Source organism: Felis catus, chromosome A2 (genome assembly GCF_018350175.1).
Source record: "Felis catus isolate Fca126 chromosome A2, F.catus_Fca126_mat1.0, whole genome shotgun sequence".
NCBI lineage: Eukaryota > Metazoa > Chordata > Mammalia > Carnivora > Felidae > Felis > Felis catus.
This window is the reverse complement of record NC_058369.1, coordinates 138,039,164-138,062,933: the sequence shown is the minus strand read 5'-3', so window position 1 is coordinate 138,062,933 and position 23,770 is coordinate 138,039,164. Positions and strand designations below refer to the sequence as shown.

Here is a 23,770-nt window from a genome sequence, read left to right as displayed (position 1 = left end):
GGAGAGAGAGAATTTTGAAGCACACCCACAATGTGAAGTTGGAGCCCTACACAGGGCTCAATCTCAGTAACCTGAGATCATGACCTGAACCAAAATTAAATGTTGGACCCTTAACCAACTGAGCCACCCAAGTGCCCCAATGCTGTCATTTTAATATCCAGTTGAGCCTAAGTTTTTTATGATTCTTGAAAGGTAGAACTAACGTGCTGAAATACAAGGAGTCAATGAGCAATGGCTAACTCAATATCATCATTCAGTTCAATACTTCAATGAGGTAAGTTCAGGTCTAGGGATTCTAATAAAATGCACACATATATATATATATATATATATATATATATATATATATATATACACATATATATATACACACATGATAATATTTTATATTTGTATTCATATTAAAAATTATTTTATATTTACATTTTATATTTAAATAAATTTATGTTATTTTTATGTAAAATAAAAATAAGAAAAAATCTTTAAAAATAAAAGTAGGGGTATATCAATTACTGTTAAGTGAACATATGTAAGGTCTTTCAATAACTTTATAATAAGGCAAAAAAAATCTGGAGTTAGTTCTTTGCAAGTTGCTTAAAGGTTTTTGCAAGGATTATCTATTTGTAACTGGGTTATTGGCTCACAATGTAAATGTGGTCTCCCCCCACTCAACAGCACCCTTCTTATGATAACTGGAATTCATCTAAAATTTAACAGAATTTTAGGAAAGGGAGTAGAGTACAGATTAAAAGTCACTGGGAGTTTTTGATTTCCCTTTTTTTTAGTTTGTTATTTGAGAAACAAGGAAGCCGTATCAAATATTAATGTACTTCTACTTAAAGTAGAAATATACTAAGGGTGTGGTAGGGTCTGTGCTTGCTTGGGACTGGATAATTAAAAAATAAATAAATAGATAAATAAGTAAATAAATAAATAAAATTTTAAGCCAAATATACAACTTGGATTCCAATAAGACATGTTTGCTATGACAAATAATTTTCCTTATAGAATTATTTTTCCCCTTAAAGCCCTACATATCTTACTTTGATTAAATGAATATGACTGTGTCTTTTTGTAGGTCGTGCTAGCCTTAAATGGGGGCAGAATGGGGTTATTTTAAAATGTTGAGAAATCATGTCATGATCATTACAACACCCACACAAACAGACTTAATTCATTTATAAACTTGAGCTTCATCAGGAAAACACTACATTAACTGGCTTTTCAAATGCCAGAGAATGGTTCATTAGCTTTAACTGTAATATTATGATGACAATTCATGTAATATAATGGGGAACCACATCTTTTTATCTACATAAAAAAATGTAGTCTCTGATGAATTTAGGATTTCTGACAGTTCAGCCATCAAGCCTTGATATACATTCATGTAGCATATTGAAAAGGCATATTTCCACTGTTATGCTACATTTAAACTGACAAGGAATAGAACTGAACAATGATTCTTTGATTTAAAAGACTATTTATGGTATATAATAAGCATTAGGCCATGCATCACTTACATATAGGAGACTGAAAGGAATCTAAATTTCCAAGTATATTCTGATTAGAAGTGACATGGACAGAAGTTCTCAGTTAATAACTTTTTAAATAAGCTGTTATTTTTAATAATGGTTCATGAAGAAAAGGGTAGGTATTTCACTTATTCTTTTAAAAATGTATGTTCCTCTGGAAACAAAACATGTCTACACAAATCATAAACACCAGAGTCTAAGAGATTGCAGCGATTTAAAATCAGCTGTTGTGGAATACTCATTAAACGACTACAACAAAGTAAAAAAAAAAAGAGAGAGAGAAAAAAACAAAACCACGTATTCTGTATCTAATAGGTTCCCGGCACAATGCAGACTGTAGGGCAGGAGGCAAGACGCTTCTCTTCTAAGCAAGCTCAGGTTCCAATGTGAGAGATGATTACAAGGCAGAGATACGGTGAGCTCCTTTTCAAGGAAGGCTCAAGAGATGTGTAAACACTGGAAAGAGAAATATTTTGGCTTGAAGAGATGAACAGTGGTGAAGTTTATCAGAACAAATATGATCACATTTACATCTTAAAGGACTATTAGTATAATAGGGAGGGTAGATGGTGAGATGCTCTAGTAGGAAAAAGTAAAGGTATGGATATGCCAAAGGGCAAAGTGTATTTGGGAAAAGTACTTTAGTAATTTACAACAAGCCCTACAGGCTTTGAGGATGGAAGAAAAGGTGGGGCCCTATAAGAAAGGACTAGAATTGTTCATTAAAGATTCTACATTTTTATCTTGAAAACAATGTGCAATCTTTAAAGAAAGTCTCTTAATTAAGATCAAAGTATATATGAAGAAGCTTAACTTGTTGGCAGTTTGGGAGATGGAATTGACATAGGACAAGGCAGAGAGAGACCTATATGGAGGAATTTACAGCCATTCAACTAATACTTATTTTAAAACAGGCATAGCAAATATAATTAATTCAGCTAACCTTTAGCTCACACCTACCTGCTGTTTTGCCTCCTATAATAAACTGGATTATAGAGGGATGTAAGCCAATTAAGAATTGTAAAATGTTCATTTAAAATCCTTATCTTTGAGTGATTACCAATAAATACCTTTTAGTTCCCTTCAAATTTTTTAAAAATATTTTTTTACTTACCTATCTACTAAGGGGTAAACCTTGTTAAAAAGAAAACCACAGGTCCAATATGGCCTCAGGCCAACTCATCCAACTGTACTCAATACCTTACTGATATGCAGTTCCAACCTACTCCAGAAATGTAGTCTTAATTGGTCAGTCAGAATTTTTCCAAGAAGCATCTATGAAGTAATCTGTCACAAGGGCCCTCTCCATTCCCCAAAGAAAAATGAGGTAATCTGAGTAAGATCCCCCTCCCCCATGCCTCACTAAAAGGGAAGGTGATCCTACCTGAAACAACCCTTTCTTTTCTTTTGCTAATAACTTCTTGCCCTAGTTACCTTCCTATAAGAACCTTCCATTTGCTACAGCACCTTGGAGCTCCCCTCTACTTCCTAGATGGGATGCTGCCTGATTCATGAATACCTTCCTAAAGCCAACTGGATTTTCAAATTTACTCCTTTGAACTTTTGTTTTTTAATAGCATTGTAGTGGGGTGCCTGGGTGGCTCAGTCAGTTAAACATACAACTTTGGCTCAGGTCATGATCTTGCAGTTCTTGAGTTCGAGCCTCCATTGGGCTCTGTGCTGATAGCCTGGCGCCTGCTTCGGATTCTGTACCTCCCTCTCACTATGACCCTCCCCTGCTCTCTCTCTCAAAAATTAAAAAATATGGCACAAAAACAGACACATAGACCAATGGAATAGAATAGAAACCCCAGAACTAGACCCACAAACGTATGGCCAACTCATCTTTGACAAAGCAGGAAAGAACATCCAATGGAAAAAAGACAGCCTCTTTAACAAATGGTGCTGGGAGAACTGGACAGCAACATGCAGAAGGTTGAAACTAGACCACTTCCTCACACCATTCACAAAAATAAACTCAAAATGGATAAAGGACCTGAATGTGAGACAGGAAACCATCAAAACCTTAGAGGAGAAAGCAGGAAAAGAACTCTCTGACCTCAGCCGTAGCAATCTCTTACTCGACACATCCCCAAAGGCAAGGGAATTAAAAGCAAAAGTGAATTACTGGAACCTTATGAAGATAAAAAGCTTCTGCACAGCAAAGGAAACAACCAACAAAACTAAAAGGCAACCAACGGAATGGGAAAAGATATTCGCAAATGACATATCGGAAAAAGGGCTAGTATCCAAAATCTATAAAGAGTTCACCAAACTCCACACCCGAAAAACAAATAACCCAGTGAAGAAATGGGCAGAAAACATGAATAGACACTTCTCTAAAGAAGACATCCGGATGGCCAACAGGCACATGAAAAGATGTTCAGCATCGCTCCTTATCAGGGAAATACAAATCAAAACCACCCTCAGATATCACCTCACGCCAGTCAGAGTGGCCAAAATGAACAAATCAGGAGACTATAGATGCTGGAGAGGATGTGGAGAAACGGGAACCCTCTTGCACTGTTGGTGGGAATGCAAATTGGCGCAGCCGCTCTGGAAAGCAGTGTGGAGGTTCCTCAGAAAATTAAAAATAGACCTACCCTATGACCCAGCAATAGCACTGCTAGGAATTTATCCAAGGGATACAGGAGTACTGATGCATAGGGCCACTTGTACCCCAATGTTCATAGCATCACTCTCAACAATAGCCAAATTATGCAAAGAGCCTAAATGTCCATCAATTGATGAATGGATAAAGAAATTGTGGTTTATATACACAATGGAATACTACGTGGCAATGAGAAAAAATGAAATATGGCCTTTTGTAGCAACGTGGATGGAACTGGAGAGTGTGATGCTAAGTGAAATAAGCCATACAGAGAAAGAGATACCATATGGTTTCACTCTTATGTGGATCCTGAGAAACTTAACAGGAACCCATGGGGGAGGGGAAGAAAAAAAAAAAAAAGAGGTTAGAGTGGGAGAGAGCCAAAGCATAAGAGACTCTTAAAAACTGAGAACAAACTGAGGGTTGATGGGGGGTGGGAGGGAGGGGAGGGTGGGTGATGGGTATTGAAGAGGGCACCTTTTGGGATGAGCACTGGGTGTTGTATGGAAACCAATTTGACAATAAATTTCATATATTAAAAAAAAATTAAAAAATAAAAAAGAATTTAACAGCATTGTAGTAAGGATGAACATATATAAAGGTTAAACAATTCCACGATACTCATGTGGATTAAATACTAAAAATCACATTTAATCAAAATATGAGTAATCCAAATCTAGATTAAAATGAAGCTTCTTTTTAGGATAGATGAAATAAGGTAAAACTTACTGGAAAAAGGCAATCTTACACAATATTTTTAAGTACTTTCAATTTATAGTTTAAAAAAATTATGCTAACTATAAAACCAACTTTTTCAAACAGAAATAAACTAGTAGTAGGATCAAATATTTCAATTGTTTACCTTTCTGGGTTTATTAACTAGCCAGAAAACATAGAATTATAGAATATGAAATTACTGTCTATATTTTTCACGTGACTTCAAATCTTACTGAAAAAATCAGTATGGAGGGGCACCTGGGTAGTTCAGTTGGTTAAGCATACAACTCTTGATTTGGCTCAGATAGTGATCATGTGGAGGTTAGATCAAGTCCCATGCAGAGCCTGCTTAGGATTCTCTCTCTCCCTCTCTCTCTCTGCCTCTCCCCCACTTGAGTGCAAGCTCTCTCTCCCTCTCTCTCTTTCAAAATAAATAAATAAACTTTAAAAAAATCAGAATGGAAATAGAAAAACTTCAGAGTTGTTTAATTTAAATGACACTGCCTTGGGGCGCCTGGGTGGCGCAGTCGGTTAAGCATCCGACTTCAGCCAGGTCACGATCTCGCAGTCCGTGAGTTCGAGCCCCGCGTCGGGCTCTGGGCTGATGGCTCAGAGCCTGGAGCCTGTTTCTGATTCTGTGTCTCCCTCTCTCTCTGCCCCTCCCCCGTTCATGCTCTGTCTCTCTCTGTCCCAAAAATAAATAAACGTTGAAAAAAAATTAAAAAAAAAAATGACACTGCCTTAGTTCTTCAGCAGTGGATAGGAAAACTTGTCAGCAAATTTCCTGTGGTATTTTTCACAGCTCAAACATGATATTGAAGGGGAGCAGAATTTTCCACCCCGAATATTTCTCTTTGGAAGAAGGATTATTGTGAACTGATTGTTTTTAAGAAAGCAGATACAGGAGAAGCTCTGAAAACCCAGCAGAAGTTACCCTCCTGTAAGACACATTTACATTTATAAAAGAAATCTCCATTTGTAAGGGTCCTTTCTGCTTTGTCAGGAAGAGTAAGAAAACTAAATCCCTAGAAACTATTTTCAATTAAAGGACACAGACTTAAATCTGCATAACAACCTTACCTTTGTTTACTCTGGTTTGCCTGATAACCTTCCATAACTGCCCCACCCTCACACATCTATTGTCTTTAGCTGGAGAAGGTATTTAAGGTGATGGTTTGAGCCACTTCAGGGAGTTGCTCATTTTTCCTGGATATCTCAGATATACAGGAGGTACACAGGCTACTAAACTTTTGTTTTTCTCCTGTTAACCTGTCTTTTATTACCTGAGTGGCTCAGCCAAGAACCTAGAAGGGTAGAAGAAAAAGTTGAAGAAGGAAATAGATGGTTAAGCTGGCCAAATAAATTTTGATAACAAATAGACTTTAATTTTGTCTACTGCCTAATTTATCCATAGATCTAAATGTTGAAATGTTAAATGTTTATATTCATGACCACTTTCTTCCCTGTGTGGAGATGGTTTTTTTACAAATTCCTAAAACTATGGAAGGTCCCTCCTTACAGTAGCACAGATATGCCAGAAGAACAAGTTCATCATTACTTTGAAAAATGAAAAAGCAACTCAAATCTGAGTCAATTCTAAGGAAGAGGCAAAGAGCTTTTCAGATTTGCATATGAATCACGTCTTATAAAAGAGTTTCCTGCTTTCTAAGGTGACATGATAAATGACACCAGTTATTCTGGATTGAAATGTGCCAGTTAATACAGCTTAGAGATAAGGTGGGGCTTAGGTGCAGGTTCTGGTCCTCAACCCAAAAAGATCAGTTACTGTATTTGTCTACTTTCTTCATGGGAGAAAAAGGAAGTAAGTCAATGTCATAATTAAAACTCTAGTACTAGATCAGAGGAAAGCAAAAATAAGATGAAAACCTGCCAGTATAGAAATAATCTCTATAAAAATTAAATAAATTACACCCAGAATTTTATAATTAGTTAGATACGGAAGGAAGAAAGTACTAGAGCATTGGCAACTAATATAAAAATTCTGATAGGACTCAGGCAGAAGTCACTGAAAGGTATCATTTTCCAGAGAATATTCTAGTGAAGTTACAGGAACCCTGAGGGGAAATGAAGCTAAGGGCACCTATCTGAAGTAAAACTTTATAAAGGGAATTCAATTGACAGACTTCTAACTTGGGTCCAAAAAGTCCAGGTTCATAAAGACTTGTAGTTGAAAGGCTGGTGGTAGGTATTCCATTTTGGAGACTGAGCAGAGAGCTTTGATCCTGGAGTATTTGACAGTGCTAAACTTAGTCTTGTTCCCCTATGGAAAAAGACACCTATCAGGAAAGAAGTTTATTAGTAAAATAAAAAGACAAATTTCTATTCATAGTTTTGACTATTTGGGCGGAAGTTCTAGAATTACAATTTCAAAAAAGGAAAAGAAATGAGACTTGTTATAAAATAAGCCTACATTTCAATAAGATGGTTTTTCCCTTGTGAAAAATTGAAACTCATTTCAAATTTTGTGATTTTGTGTGTGTGTGTGTGACATACAAAAGTACGTGTTTTCATCTTAAAACAAAATGAAACCAAAAAAATAGTTCACATATATATTGAAGTAAATTATTTTGCAAAAATAAAATCAATTCAGATTTTAAAAACTGGCCTTTATGATATAATGGAATAACAACAGTAATGTTAAATTTTGAAAGCAACTATTCCTGACAGAATTCCATATTTTTCCCCTTTCAGATCAAATGATTTATAGCAAATTAAGATATACATGAAAGTCGTTGGGGGGACGTGTAATTTAAACATAAATTAGATCCAATACTTTGGACACTGGAGAATCTTTAGCAAAGCGAGCACTTCAAGAAATAAATAGGGTAAATTACTCTCATAAAAGTATCATAAAATTATTTTAAATCTCAAGAAAATTTCTACTATACAGCTCGTAACTCATAGCTAAAACAAAACTAGAGCCTCCTTGAGGAGTGAACTAAACAAAACAAACAAACAAAACTACATATTTTCTGACACATAAAAAAACTTCTCTTTTATGACATGCAAAACTTGCCACTTTCCACCAAACAGCCCATTCCTAGGAAGGCCTTGGAAAAAAATCATTTCCATTGATCCAATTTATCCATTTATAAAGATTTTCTAGAGTGAAGCAAAAAGAGCCAAAATTAAAGTATTAGAGTCACTGACATATACCACTTGCTTTCAGGACAACCTTGATTAAATGAAGTCAGCTGGTTTTGAGGTAGCTGTTCATTCATTCATTCACTCACTTATTCATTCTGTGAGTTTTGACTGCTTTTCTTTCTTTCTTTCTTTCTTTCTTTCTTTCTTTCTTTCTTTCTTTCTTTCTTTCTTTCTTTCTTTCTTTCTTTCTTTCTTTCTTTCATATTCTATTTTTTAGGTCATCTCTACATCCAACATGAGGTTGAACTCACAAACCCGAGATCAAGAGTCACATGCTCTGCTGACTGAGCCAGCTAGGAACTCCTTGACTGCTTTCTATTTGCCAAACACTATGGTGAGTAGTAAAGAGAAAATGCTTAGAATACGCAGCCCTTGTTTTCAATTCTATGGGAGAAATGTGCAAAGTGATACAACTTTACATATGTCCTCTAATAAAAGCAGAAAGGTATAATAGTGAAATAATAGTTTACTTAGGTCCTACCAATTCTCCCCTTCATGAGATAGATACAGCTAGCTGAAGTTCAGATTACCCACCAATATTATAGAGTATGGCACTTTATTTTCCTTCAGAAGAAATGGGTTTCATGGAATGTTAGAATGCATTTGCTAAGAAAAATTCAGAGGAACACCCCTCCCCTTCATCTCCCCCCACTGGGCCCCAGTCAGAAAACCTATCAATCAAAATTTTGAAGGGTTCTCTGTCTTGGTACTGGGTGAGATAGTGTAAGCCATCTCCCAACTCAAGGAATGAATCAGCTATGCTGTGTGTTGCTTTATTTATAGGTGGTTCCAACCCAGGAAAATGCCAACAGATTAGCACCTGCAAAGTATGTAAGCATGAATGTAGTGTCATTGTGGTGGATTAGAATCTACTCACAATTTCATGTTCTTCTCTATATGTGTATACCATGGCTGTGTTAAACAACAGTGGTCACATGACTTGCTTTGGCCAATTAAAGGTACACGGAGGCAATGTGTGTCTCTACTCAACAGAAGATTTAAGAGGCAGCCTATGGCTTGGCATATTCTCTTTCTCATTTATGATACAGACATGCCCCAGATAATGGTTGCTCCATTGGCCTGAGTTCCAGAATGAAGACAGTATGAAGTGATGTGCAGTTGGCTCTTGAGAGACTTGTGACACCAGGGAGAAATTAACCTTTGTCGACAGACTGTGGTCACTCTCCCAGCATAAACGTAAGATATTACTATCTGAGGTAATATAATCATTCCCCTTCAGCACTGTCAACATTTCCCATATTTATTATGTTTTCCTTATGAAGAAGTAAAAGAAGATATTAATTCTTAGACCAGCCAAAAGAATCTTAAAGGCTGAATGAAAATCTTTCCTCTCCAACGGTCCTTTGTTTTATTCACTGATTTCAAGCAATTAGAGTAGTGCCTGGCACATGATAGATGGTAAATAAATATTGTTAGTTGAGTGAACCCACAAGTTGAGCAAATGTGTAAATTTCCTTTTTACAAACAAAATGTTTATTTAGCAGTTAACTATGCCATCATAAAAAGTTAACTTCTAAGAAATTATGCCTATTAAAAGAGATAAAGTGCTAACAAGTAAATAAAGCCCAAATGATGAGGTGTAGAGACAGAATGAGTGATTTTGTATTCATGCAGATTCTACATTTGGATTGAAGAAGGTCAGTTATTTCAGGCTAATAAGGAAATCATGCGCTCAGAAGCCCTGAGACTGTAGCACTGTTTAGATCTGTACTTTAATATTTAATTTCATATATTTCCTGAAGGAAACTGATTAATAATTGCAGCCAGTGAAGCATATACTTTAAAAGATTGACCCCCGCAAGCTGTTGTTTTTTGAAGATTAAAATAGTACCTTTTTTCTTATAAAACAAGTCACTGATGTGACATCTTTCTAACTTCACAGAGCTGAAAATAAACGGAGGAAAATATGAAAGATAGCTAATTAGCCACATGCTTTGCAGGATTTTTTGTTTTCATTTTTGTTTTGAGACAACAACAAAATGGATTGGTGCACATTTGGAAACTTTGAGTTGATCCTTATAAATATTAATGTGAAATTATTATGCTTTTCAAAATTCCTTTCTATTTTAACCAATTTGCCTCAACCCCAAGAACATTGTTAACTCTCAAACTCTAGCTCATATACATTTATCAAAGAAGAAGGATCGAGGATAATAAAACCAGCACCAAATACAGTTTCTACTGCGCAGCCCATCAGCATCCTCATATGTGTGTCCAATCAGTGGCTCCAGCTTAGTTTGGGAAATGAACAGCTGGAGGCTATCCACAGAAAGTATAATCTTTTAAGGATGATGAATAAATGAAATCTGATGCAGTAAATTGTTTGAGGAGAAACACAGTGGTTCTATTTCTCCTCAGCGCCCTTTTAATTTAAGCTTGTCCTTCATCTTCCATGAAAGCCTTCTGTGTCTTCGTTATAGCCCTCTTCCCTCTTCAATTTTTAAATTCTTAATGGAAACCAATAATTACTTCCAAGAGATTTGGCTTATAGTCAAATTTCCTATAAACACCTTCATATTATTAATCAAACTGCAAACGATAAAAGAGAATTAGTAGATATGAATGCTTCTGAAAAGTTAAATGGAATGTACAGAGGGCTTATGCACTTTGGGTTAGCTACATTTGTACGCTTTATTAGAAATAAAAATGCTGTCAAATATTCTTAAACTTACAATCAGATTTCTACTAGCAGGCAGAATTAACTGTTAGAATAAAAGAAAAAAGATAACTGGTCTTTTCCATGCTTACTGAGGGACACTTCAAATAGAATTTAAAAAATTTTTATTAAGGATACTGAATTGTTTTCTTTCAATGTAGTAGTTTGGCTTCCACACAAAAAATACTCAAACTGTCCAAAAAAAAATACCCTGAAACCCAAGAAACTTAACACTGAAAATAAAAACTCTCTACCCTATTGACAACTTGCAATTAGCAGTTTCATCATTAATGAGAAAAAATGTCTCTGGATCTGCAAGAAGAATCTGAAGAGGAATATAATAGAATTATCAAAGGTTAAGGAATTCTCAGGCTTTACATCAGGAAATTTCTTTCATTGGAGCCAGTGAGAGGTAAAATCTAGAGTTGAAATGCTTTGGATCAAATGAACCTTGACATAGTACTATAATCTGAGACCAATCACAGTAGAAGATGAGCAGTGCGTTCAGACATTTAGATGTGACACTCCTGGTTATGGCTTGCCCAGCTGAATTAGTATCAAATAAAACAACTATCCCAGGCCTTTTTACACTCTGACAACAAAGATCCCAAAGGAACTTAAAGCTTTAAAGCAGATATTTGTCAGGGTTGATGCAGCCCTTCCCTAGTCACCTTGCTAGGACAATGAAAAAGAAAAAATTAGCTATTAACAGCTGTGTCCTGATTGCTACTTTTTCCTTTTGAAACAATTATGAATTGGGCACTATTTTCTGAAATTAATTGATACTACAGACTGAATCTCCAGGCTTTCTTTTGAGAAGCAAACCCATAGCTATTTAGTAATTAGAATGACAGTTCTAAAATTTTGCAAGGAAATCCCTCTATCCCCCCATCCCCATTTTTAGTGCTTTAAATCACAGAATAGTTCTCACTGGGAGGAAGCCTGTTTAAAATAATCTGTGGGGCTTTTAAAAATTATGCATGTCCTGAAATTCCCCATATAGGTGCTTCCTCCTCAACACCTACTTTTTAACAATTATTAGAACTTCAGGATCCTAGTATGAGCTGTTACAGTGATGCAAATATTACAATGCAAAAAAAAAAAAAAAACACCATTCTCGAAATTATCTCCCAGGTCTACCCCACAGAAGTAGCTATTCAGACCCTTTCTTCAAAGGGAACATAAGAGTAGCCATTATATTCACTCAAAACAGAACAGGAAAATCCAGCTGCCTTACCCTTTTGGTTCACCTCATGGATCTGATTCTCTTAAAGCCACAGGAAATAAGCTTGACAGAATGGCATCAGGCAGGCCTGGGTTTGAATCCTAAATTCTCCTATTTAAGTTTTGACCTTTAATGTATCCCTTTACTTCCATGAATCCCAGGTTTCTCATCTGTAGCAAAGGTCTGACAACCACCTTGTCGATTTACTATGTGTATGTGAGGCGACATATTAAAAACACACAGCACCATGCTTGGTGCAGAATGTGCATTCAATACCTGTTAACCTATACTCCCTTGGAAATTGAAATAATACTTCGCAGTTATATGCCACATTTTGAATTCCTGAAGTGTTTTCACAAGTGTTATCTCATTCACTTCTTAGAAGAAAGAAGGAAAGGAAGGAGGCAGTGATGGGTGAGGTTAACAACTATTATCCCACTTAAAGAAACAGTATGGAAAAGTTGGTAGGGTATCCAAGGTCACACAGAATCTGACAATGTTTCAGATTCTGGAAATAATTTGGCTCAACCTATTCTTTTAACAAATGAATAGATACAAGTTCAGAGAACTTCAGGAGAAAGTTAAAACCAAACCGTTCTGTTTTCTAGTACAGTTGTCTTCTAACTATACCCCTTTGTTTCCTCACATGTTGGGTTCCAGCCAGATAGCAAGGTTGGTAGGAGAAGACAGTGCATCTATTTCCCCCAGAGCTTGGGAGAAAAAAAGTATTTACATTATTCTAGAATAGTCAGGAGCTTCTCCCAAAATCCTGACCCTTGGCTACTTTCCATATCCACATCTGGGGTAGTATTATCAGCCTGAAAAATCAAAAAAGCGGTAATATGAGTAAGCCCACATGTATAATTTTGTTTTGTAATTCTATATCCTAGAATAGTATTAAGCCCTAAAATAAAATAAGGCTATGAAGACCAACACAGTTAGAACTTTCCCCATGTTGACACTTTTAACATTTGCAAATTTAAAATGCAAAATTAATTTAATATATATTGTTTAATAATCTCTGCTTACTGGTGTCCTAATCACTGGTGCCCAGTTGGCCAACTGGATAATCCAGCACTTTCTATACATTTGTCTTCAGCTCCTGAACACCCTGACTAGGGCTGAGTCCCTTCTCCAATCCTTTTTCTCTCCTTAGTCCCACTATTTGTTCCATGTATACCTTCTGCCTCGGATTCCATAGAGATAAGGACTCCCTGCCTTACCAGCCCCAAGGCGAAATCCGGACTGATGAATTTGCTGTATCACTGAAAGAGGATTTTAAAAGATAATATCTTGATGGTATAAAGTTATCTATGGTGCATCAAAATACTGCAGCTGGAGGTAAACATTACATTGTAAATCCTCAGTCATAGAATTTAACTTTGGGACAGCAAGTGGCCTCTTGGTTTTGGAAGTCTGGATTCAGTGCAGAAAAATTACACGAGAAAGGAATATAAAAGCTAGTTAGATGGAGATAAATTTAATAGGTCATCATCCCTTTGCTTCCACCCCTCAAAAGTTGTAATGCAATCTAAATAAAAACCTCCTTGCTTCCTGGCCTGATGTTCCTCATACACATTACCCTGCCTGTGTTTGGTCATCAAACTCATAGATTTCTCATCTATCAAGATGAAGCTTACTTTTCCACTGGACTATTTGATTCACCATGATGCCCTCTGCTAACTGCAATCATTTCCACTTGTATTCATAATTATCTATAATTACTTACAAGTAAGGGTGCAGCCATTGGCCTCCTACAAGCTTTCCTTCTCTAAGCATTTTAAATTAATTTGGGGATAATAATTTTAAACTTCTATTAAACATTCTTAATTTATTCTTATTTAAATTAGCACAGAGTTCTACCCCCTTATATTTTTAATCATATTTACAAGTTATTTTTAACATGATATATGATTCTTTACCTAAATATCCATTTTTCATATTTCTGATTATTTACATTGATACTATAAATACAGTTCTATTTAGAACATGTGTGTCCTGTTCGAAAAAGCTCGTGTATCTTTTCTTACAGGTCCATTTTCCATTTCTTCCTTTTCTGTAGCCCTAACCATGTGCGTCAAAAAGTATTAAGTAATTGCACAATTGACATGCTGGTATTTTTCTCATCTCTGTGTTCATTCCCCACAGGCCCAGCACCTCTGCCCTCACCTTAATCAGGAGAAGGCAGGATTGTTTAGGGCACTGACTAAATCTCGGCTGCAATAAAGGCAAATACATCTCTGTCTTGAGTAAACACTGAAAAAGGAAATTGGAGCTCCAACAGAGACACTGACCTTTTGCCTAACTTGTGCCTGGACTTTCAGTCTCTCTAATCCTGCAGGTTGTCACCCCATGTGCAACCTGCTGGATGGCTACTGTCTGACAAAACGCCCAGTCTTGTCTCCTCTACCCAGCCTTGAACTTTTGCTGCCCATATCTAAGAGTGATTGCTTGGCTCAAAACACATTTCCAAAGCAGACTTTTTCAATTAGTACTCTTGAATTCCTTCCTTCCTTCCTTCCTTCCTTCCTTCCTTCCTTCCTTCCTTCCTTCCTTCCCTCCCTCCCTCCCTCCCTCCCTCACTTCATTTCCTTTTTCTCCATCCTATCTCAAAGCAAAATATAAAGAGATAAGTAACAGCTGTGAACTTTACCTTGACTATGTCATAACATCACCATCTTATTATATTTTTAAATGCTTCTTTCTAGACCTTTTTCTACAATATCAATTTCATATTCCAATATATTCTTTTTGCCATTTATAACTCTTCGTTTTGCTTCTTACAGTCTTTGTTCTCCTCCTGTCATCATCTTAGTTTATCTTGTCCTTAAGGCATGTCTCCTAGTCTGTGGATGGTTTTGCTTTGAAAGGTGACCTACTCACTTCACTGTTTTTCTCCAAAGAAACCTGGGTATCAAAAATGCCTCCATTTACTACACCAGGCTTTCTTCTGAAGAACACTTAGTACAGAGCTGTTGATAGCACATAGAACAATGGTAAGGTCCTCCTAAGAGTACTTGGCAAAATGAAATACAAAGCTGACGTCAGGGTTGAATTTATAAACTAGGCACACTATGAATGCGATTAGCAACTGAGCAAGCAAGACAAATCCCAGTGGGAGAAATATATCATCTAAGATTAATACAGTTGACTCTTGAACAACATGAGGGTTAGGGGCACCAATTCCCATGCAGTTGAAATCTGCATATAATTTTTGACTTCCCCAAAACGTAGCTAGCCTAAAACAGTAGTAGCCTACTGGAAGTCTTGTCAATAACATAAACAGTTCATTACCACATATTTTGTATGTTATATGTGCTATATATTATGTTCTTATAAAGAAGTGAGCTAGAGTAAAAATGTTACTAAGAAAATCATAAAGAAGAGAAAATATATTTGCAGTGCTGTACTGTATTTATTGAAAACAATCTGCATATAAGTGAACCTGTGCAGTTCAAATCCTTATTGTTCAAGGGCCAACTGTACATTCAGCAAATATTTACTGAACAGTTGTTCAATATGTGCTAGGCACTGTTCTAGATGCTTGGGATGCATCAGTGAACAAAACAGACAAAGGTACAGGATTCAATAACATGGTAATGCAAAAACCGGAAAAGGTGATGAAGTTAGCCAACTGGATATCTAGAAAAAAAGTGTTCCAAGTAAAGAAAAAAACAAAAACAAAAACAAAAAGGCAGTAAGAAGGAAGGTGGGGCTGGAGTGGAATGAGCAACACAAATGGTGCTGGGGATATATCAGAGGAGCTGAAAGGTAAGGAGATATCAGAGAAGAGTGTCAGGATGGGAAATCATAGAGGGCCATGTTGACTATTATAAAAACTTGGGGTTTCATTCTGTTTCAAATTCTAAACTACTGCACAACTCTGTGCAGAGAAGTAACACAACCAAACTCAGGTTTGGGCAGGATAACTCTGGCCACTGAAATGGCGCAAGGATCAAGCAGGGATTCTGGTTAAGCAGCTGGTACCATGATGCAGGTGAGCGATGACAATGGCTTTGACCAGTGTGGCAGCAATGAGAAATGGTTGCCCTCTGACTACATTTTGAACATAAAGTCATAGATTACAGGTATGGGAGAAAGAGACTGAAATCAAGGATGACTCCAAGATGTTTCATCTGGAAACTGGAAGAATGTGCTTTTCATCATCTGAGCGAGTTAAGATATCTGAGACAGCCTAGAGGAGAGTGTGGGGGGAAGATAAGAAGTTTAATTTTGGGCATATGGACTTTGAAACTTTATTAGACATCCAAGAATTTAGACCATAGTCATCCTAAAAGACAAATCTCTCTCTTCTCCCCTTTAAGTCCTCCTTTTCCCAGTTACTGTTCCTCTCTAGGTCCAAGTTAGTAATTTCCTACAGAAAATACTCTGCTTGGAGCTTCCTGGTTTTGTTCATCCTTGGTCCAACCTATAGTCATGTTCAATAGAAAGGCAGGATATATTGTATGATTTCCAAGATAAAACATATTTCATTGTTGAACTGATTTTGCTAGTAAGCCATAATATATAGACTATGTCATGGAATTATAGGCTTTTAGGAATCTCAGGAGGAATCTACAGGAAGCTCCTTTTTTTTACACTGAAAGAAGCTAAAGTCTGGCAAGGATAAATGACTTTGAAAGGGTCATTCATATAGTTATTACAGAGCTAGAGGTAGAACCCAGGAATCATGCAATCTACTTGAGCATATGGCCCCTCAGTTGATCACATGCTTTTGCTGTTATGCATACGCTACAATATTCACATTCTATCTCCATGTTTTTATTTGGAAATATAATTAAATGCCAGACTGTTAGCATAAGGTTACCACTTTCCTGGCCTTGAAAACCAAACTTTTTTCTTTTCCTTCCTTTTCTAACTAAATGCATTTTGAGATCTTTGGTTAACCTCAAGATGAATAGAAGTATAGATTGTAAAACGTCAAGTAGATAAATGATCTGCCCCAATAAGATGGTCTGGGATTTAAACCAGAGAAAATGTAACTTCTAACTTTTAAAGACATTTAAATGAGTAGAGCTGGGCTATATAAAAATCATGACATTACAATAGTTCCGAAAAATCATTTATGGAAACAGTGCCGGACTATTGCAATTTTGAAAAAGAATTTACAGCAGCATTTTTTTTTTCTACTACACATCTAGTTATAATTTCAGACTGAAAAGTTTGGGGTCAAATGAGAACAAATAATGGATTAAATCCCACCCAGTTAGGTAATACTGAATAGCTTTCATTATAACCATCTATAGTTACATGAAATGGAAGATTATTGGTTTGGTTATCGTTTTTAAGCTCTACTTTCTATATCTTCTTCAGGAAATCCTCATAAGGCCTGATGTTTATTGGACTCACAAAGAAGGCATTAGATTTATCGAGAACTGCAAATCCTTCTATTTAGCTCTGACAGTATAGAAATAGCCTAGACTTCTTTACAGTGATTAGTCAGCTGCACAATAATCTTTAAATAGAATTATAACTTACTTTGGAACTTCCTCTCAACCAGGTTCTCTCATTACATTAATGAGCCAAATAGGGATTAATGGCGATTATAGCAAATCAGTACGTGAAATTGTTGAAGCTGTGTTTTTAAGCACTTCCACTCTTGCCTTTCTGCTTCTCAATCTTCAGTCGTGGCTCTCTCCTTTGCATGCAACATGTTCAACATGCAACTCACTCACCAAGCCATGTTGTTGCTCATTCTTCTCGCCTGCCCTGAATGCCTCAAATCACAATTCTCCATCCTCAAATCAATGACTTTTACAAATTATCCTTTTCAGCTCAGGAAAGTGATTTATTAAAAATTTAATGTAGGTAGATAATACTGAGAAATTAATTTGTTTTATTTCAAAGTTGTAGTCATTAAGGAAAAAAAAAGAGGGAAAATTGTGTCTCTAAGACTACAACAAGAAATTATTCCTAAAGACAGAGCTCTGCTTAGAGCAAGAAGTGGGAAACAGAATTTTTGTGTGTGTTTCAGAACCAGCAAGGAGAATTTTTAGGCTGGGATGGGCTAAAGGCAATTCATTAAGCAGCCCTTGGTTTCAAGGCTTAGGTCATTGTATACATGGGTCACATGGTAACTTGCAGCTTGCAGAAATAGAGACTTTTGACAGTCAAAACAGAAGGGCCACTTCTGAGATTATGTAATCACCATCCAACTTGTGTGTAGGCAGAGAGAGGGGTTCTCTTGCAACAACAAATGACCAATACTGAAAGTCCTGCCATATGTGTGTCTGTAGGGAAAGGATGAGTGTTTGAGCTGAACTTAATTTGATTTAAACAAAGATATATGTTAGTGCCTGCACCAATGTTTTAAAAGAATCCCACTTGTTGTTTACAGATAATAGGCCCATAAATAACACAAAGTAGAAAAAGAAAAAGCCAAAAATGATCACATCATTTTAAGTCTTTGATGAAGTAAAATGAGTCCAACACCTTTTCCATTTTTTGAACTTTGTGAATTTCTTAAAGGGTTCCACTGTTTTCTTGTAGCTAAAATTTTATTTTTGTTTAAATTGAAATGTATGTGATAATGGATCAAGATTTAGAGGTAAAAACCAAATCACATTTCTATTAATAAAGAAAGGCTATAGAAAAAAGCGTCTGTGACAGGGAAAAATAAAATGTCACTGTGTCCCCAACCATCTAAACCAAATGCTTAATTAAAAACTTAGTTGGAGCCACTCAGTCCACTCATTCTACTTTCCAAAGTGAATGTTATAGAGCCAAACAATATTGATACAAAGGCATCATCTTTGTACAGAATTTATATATATTTTGTTAAATTTTTGCAGCTTTTAAACTTGATAGTTTTCCAAAGCTTGCAGATCAAAGGCTGGAGTGTGATATGATGTATTAAGCATATTGCACGTGCAATAAGATGAAGGGTAGCAGAAAGAGTTTTGATAAGCTTTATCAATCACAGAGGGCTTTGGAAATCTTTGATCAGAAAAGTTATTAGGCCAAAAGATAACTCTATACAGCTACTTGAGATGAATACATGTACCTCTTTGCCCTCTTCCTGAAAAATATATCAGTCTTGGTACATAATAAAGGTCTAAAAATCTGTTGTACTGAATTATAGTGAAAATGAGTTGAAGTAATCATCAGCATCATTCTCAGTAGCCTAACTGCAATTCTGCATGAAGAGTTATCCTGCCCCCAAAGGAAAAGGCCATATTTATCTAATTTCCACACCTGTTAATTTTCTGGTTAAGAAGATACAGAAATTTGTTACCACATTAAAGCAATTTTCATTATCAAGGAGAAGTTTCTAAAGTCCACCTGCCTTGTTTATAATTGACCATTCCTTTTTGGAAAAGATAAGGGAACAAGGAGGAACAGAATTTATCTTATCATTTATAAAAAATACATAACTTTTTGTTTATTTCATTTTAGTTGTAGGTGTACTACACATCGTGAAGACACCTAAGATCTTAAAATATCATGAGGTTTCATAATATCTGAAATGCTTAGAGGTCTAGCATTCTGTGGCCTATAAAAGTGTTGGTACAAACCACGGTATGTTCAAAAGGTCACCAGAGAGGCAAATATAAAACAGTTTCCCTTCCTTCCACATATTACCTTAATAATTTTTAATGTACAGAATGTGTCTTGTTATAGAGAAAAGGAATACCTTCACTGGCAGAACATTCAAGAAAATGTTTAAGCACATGACATAAGTTCTTTCCCAAAGTTGCCATTTATAAGCAGGCTTCAGAGAGAGCTCAATCTATTGCCATTAAAGGAAGCACTGAAAACCATAACCTGACTTATTCCAATCTGTAAAGTACCACTACTACTAGTCCCTCGTGAAGAACAGGAAGGATTAAACACTCAGGATCAATGAATGCCTCCTATGGCCTGTGAGGGTCTTTCTTTTTCTCTCTTTTAAAATATCTGGGGGTGCCTAGGTGGCTCAGTCTGTTAAGCATCTGACTTCGGCTCAGGTTATGATCTCATGGTTGGTGGGTTCGGGCCCCTCATCAGGCTCTGCGCTGACAGCTCAGAGCCTGGAGCCTGCTTCAGATTCTGTGTCTCCCTCACGCTGTGTCTCCCCTACTTGTGTGTGCATGCTCTCTCGCTCTCTGTCTCCCTCTCTCAAAAATAAATAAACATTAAAATAAAATAATAAAATAAAATAAAATAAAATTAGATTAAATTAAATTAAAATAAAATAATAAAATATCTGATCTATATGCTGCAGAATCATCCCTGTTATTATAGTCAATAAAAGTTTACAATGTATCTATCATAATCCCACAATGCAATGTAGGAAGTAGCAAATAAAATCCCTAGCTTTAATCATGAAGACAAAATTTATCTGCATAAAATATCCAAAGATCTATGAAAGACAGCATATAATCAAATCCTTTACTGAAGAGTATAGTTTATAATTTAGGTTAGTAAATTTACAGATAACAAACCTCAAGGAAGACTGACCCCTATAGAAACTAAACTTGAAGGTAGCCTTTCCAAAACAATTAATGAAGAAGAGTTGGGTAGAGCACTTCAGACAAGATAAATCCATGAACAAATGCATAAGACTTTACATGTAGACTTACATACAGGGTCTTACATTAGGGATACTGCTGATATTGAGCTAGTAGAAATGGGTTAGGCCAGGAGAAAGGATGAGATAAGGTTGGATAGGCAAAATATAACAAACTGAAGGCATTAAATCACTAAAATGAAAAGTCTGAACGCAATGCAACAGACCATGGCAACTGTTTACCTCATGTACCAGCAAGAGATCATTTTAGTTTTTATCAATCTGGTTAAAATTTATGTATTGATTTTCAAGGCAACACAACACTTTTAAGTCTCTGTTAGATTATGTTGTGGATAAAGAAGGAGGGAGGGACACATTTCTAACTTCAAGGACTATCCTAATACCAACTTTGAGAGAATTTTTGAAAGCATCACCATTTGTAGTAACACAACTTGCCAACCTGTTATACACACCAGTTACACACACCTTGCTAATTCCTATACAAGTACCTTTGCTCTTAGTTTCCATCATAAGAAATACTCTTTCTCTTGTGTCAAAATTTTTTCCCGATTACAGTCATCCATGAAGCTCTAGTTTACATCTATTTTTCTCCAGCATATGTGTTAGAATCACTTCCAGCTATACTATACTCAACTCTCAAATTTGTAATACCTACAGTAACTTTTTTTTTTTACCTCACTGGAAATAATTGTCATATTTGCTGTCTATTATGCACTCAACTATGTCCTCCCAAAATTCATGTTGTAGCCCTTCCACCCTGTGTGACTATATTTAGAAATAGGATCTTTAAAAGGGTAACTGATGTTAAATGAGATCAAAAGGGTAAGGCCTTAATCCACAGCAGTGGTGTCCTCACACTAAGGCAAAGCAACACCAGGGGTACAAGCACAGAGAAAAGCCCATGTGAGGACACAGCAAGAAGGAAGCTATCTGTAAGTCAAGGAGAAACCCACTTGCACACACCCTGATCTTGGACTTCAGCCTCAATTACTATGAGGAATAATTTCTGTTGTTTAAGGCACCCAGTTTGTGGTATTTTTTTGTGGGAGCTCTGAAAAACTAATATACCACTTGTATTTAATTAATACTTATCTCCCTGTGTTGACTGACATGGAGGACAGGAAATAAAATTATCTAATTAAAAAAAAATCTCTCATAATGCTTGATATACTTATTTGTTGCAATAATATTATAAGATTATGTACCTGCATACATAAAGGAGTGAATTTCAGATTCTTACAGAGGAAAATACTTTTTAGGAAGATTTAAAATACTATAAGGATAGAAAAGTGAAAACACACTTAAGAATCCCAGGATAAAACAGGAAAAGCACATCGGAATGGAAATGATTTTGACGTGGGAGTCATAAAACCCTGACTTTGAATCCTGGCTCCTCAGTTAATAACTGTGCAGGCTGGTTTTCAGTTTCATCATTTTACAAATTGGATAATAATAATACTTAATTTCCAGTATTATTATAATTAGAAGAAACTGCTAGGTCTGGACTCTAATTTCTGACACTTGCTTAACAAATGTTGGCTGTTTTGACAATTTTACATAGTACAATTAGAAAGGATATAGATTAGGGAAAGAATAAATCTGGGAAAAGGGGTAAATGTATTACAAGAGCCATGAGAGGCGGTGATGAAGCACAGAGAACAGGAAAAGAAAAAGCTTACTTGAGGGCAGAACAGCACTGCCAAGTGCAGTGCAGTCTAAAACCCTAACTTTTTAAACATATCTATCCACAGGGTCATGCACTTTTTTCCAGCAATGCTAACTAGCCTGGAAGTAACAAAAGAAGAGAATGGTTGGACTTACACTGAGTTTGAGATTAGTCTGCAGAATAAGACCAAAATCAAAGAGTGTATAGAAAGGATGAGAGTCCTATGAAATATTAGATACTTAGTCCATGTTGGATAAGGAAATATGGCAAGACAAGAAGGAACATAGCAAGAGACAGCATGGACAGGGAAGACGTAATTCTTCCTGTTCCCATTTCAGTTGTTTCTGACTTCACTATGGCTTTTCAAAACTCCACACTTGATTACACCCAAACAGTGAATCAAACCAGGGTCCTCTACTCTGATCAATTATTTTCACAGCAATGGGATTTTGACTTTATGATCATCTCATTTCTTACCTATTGTCATGATACACAACAGTGAGACCTGTGGTCATTCAAAATATTCATCTACGATTTAAAATTCCCATTAAAATACTTTAGATTTTATGTGTATAAAGACAAAGCCTACTAATTCCTCTTATCCTTAAAGTAGCTATATTCTCAGCAGTGTAGAGTTTATATGATGTTAAATGCATATGTAGGAAAGCACACATTATGTCATGACATTGTGAAAAATGTTCTAATTATACAATCACAAAGGATGGCATTCTGTCTTCTCAGGGAGCATATAACATCCCAGTAGTTTTCCATTACAGCATCACTGATATGGGGTTGGCATAAAGAATTAGGTGCCCTCCTTTGATTCAAGGTTAACACATAGGAATCACAGAATTCATACTCCCATTGAGACTGGTTTGTCCTTTCTCATAACTTTTCCTCATCTAGATGAGTTATTTGATACCCTAGGAGCTGTTACCTTTAAATTATGACACCTTAAATATTCCTTTCTATAAGAATTTAGAAAAAACAGAAATACAATCAATGTTCTCTGTGTATCTAGGTAGAAGTTAATTATGCGAATTTGCTCAAGTGATTAGAGAGATTTTGATTTGTAAGAAATTTTCATGGAGGATTTAGAAATACTAAGTAAAAGTTCCACAGAAATGATAAATAATGATAAAAATGATGAATATGTGATTTCTGCTGCATGAATTTTCTACTAGAAGCATGTTCGCTAGCTAGTGAGGTTCAATAAAAAAGCAAGCAAGGGAGAGAAGGTCACTTCTTGCTTCTTTAGACTGATAATAGCTTAAGAAAGAAAAATGATGTTTACCAGGATATTGACTTGATGACTTCCTCATTCCTTGCAAAAACATGTGCCTTAATATTATTCAACTGAACATATTTTTTGGATACTTAACAAAACTGAAGAATATTATAATTTACATAATGAATATCTCACATGTAAAATGTTTGTGAAATTTTCTTTAGAGAATTTCTAACTGAACTTGCTAAAGTAAAATAAATAATCCCTCAAAGCATCTTTGCCTGTATCAAGTAAGGGTCTCCTTAGTCACAGGATTCTTTATGTGCATGTATCCATTTATGCAATGAATGTCTCATATCAAAGACCACAAGATTAGTTAAAATAAATCTCAATGAATGCCAAATGGCTGAGACTTT

General features: G+C 35.9%; 1 protein-coding gene across 1 annotated transcript in view; it reads right to left on the bottom strand.

Moving 5' to 3' along the window:
* KCND2 (potassium voltage-gated channel subfamily D member 2) overlaps nucleotides 1-23,770 on the bottom strand; it is a 488,971-nt gene that overhangs the window by 378,484 nt on the left and 86,717 nt on the right. The window lies entirely within an intron of this gene.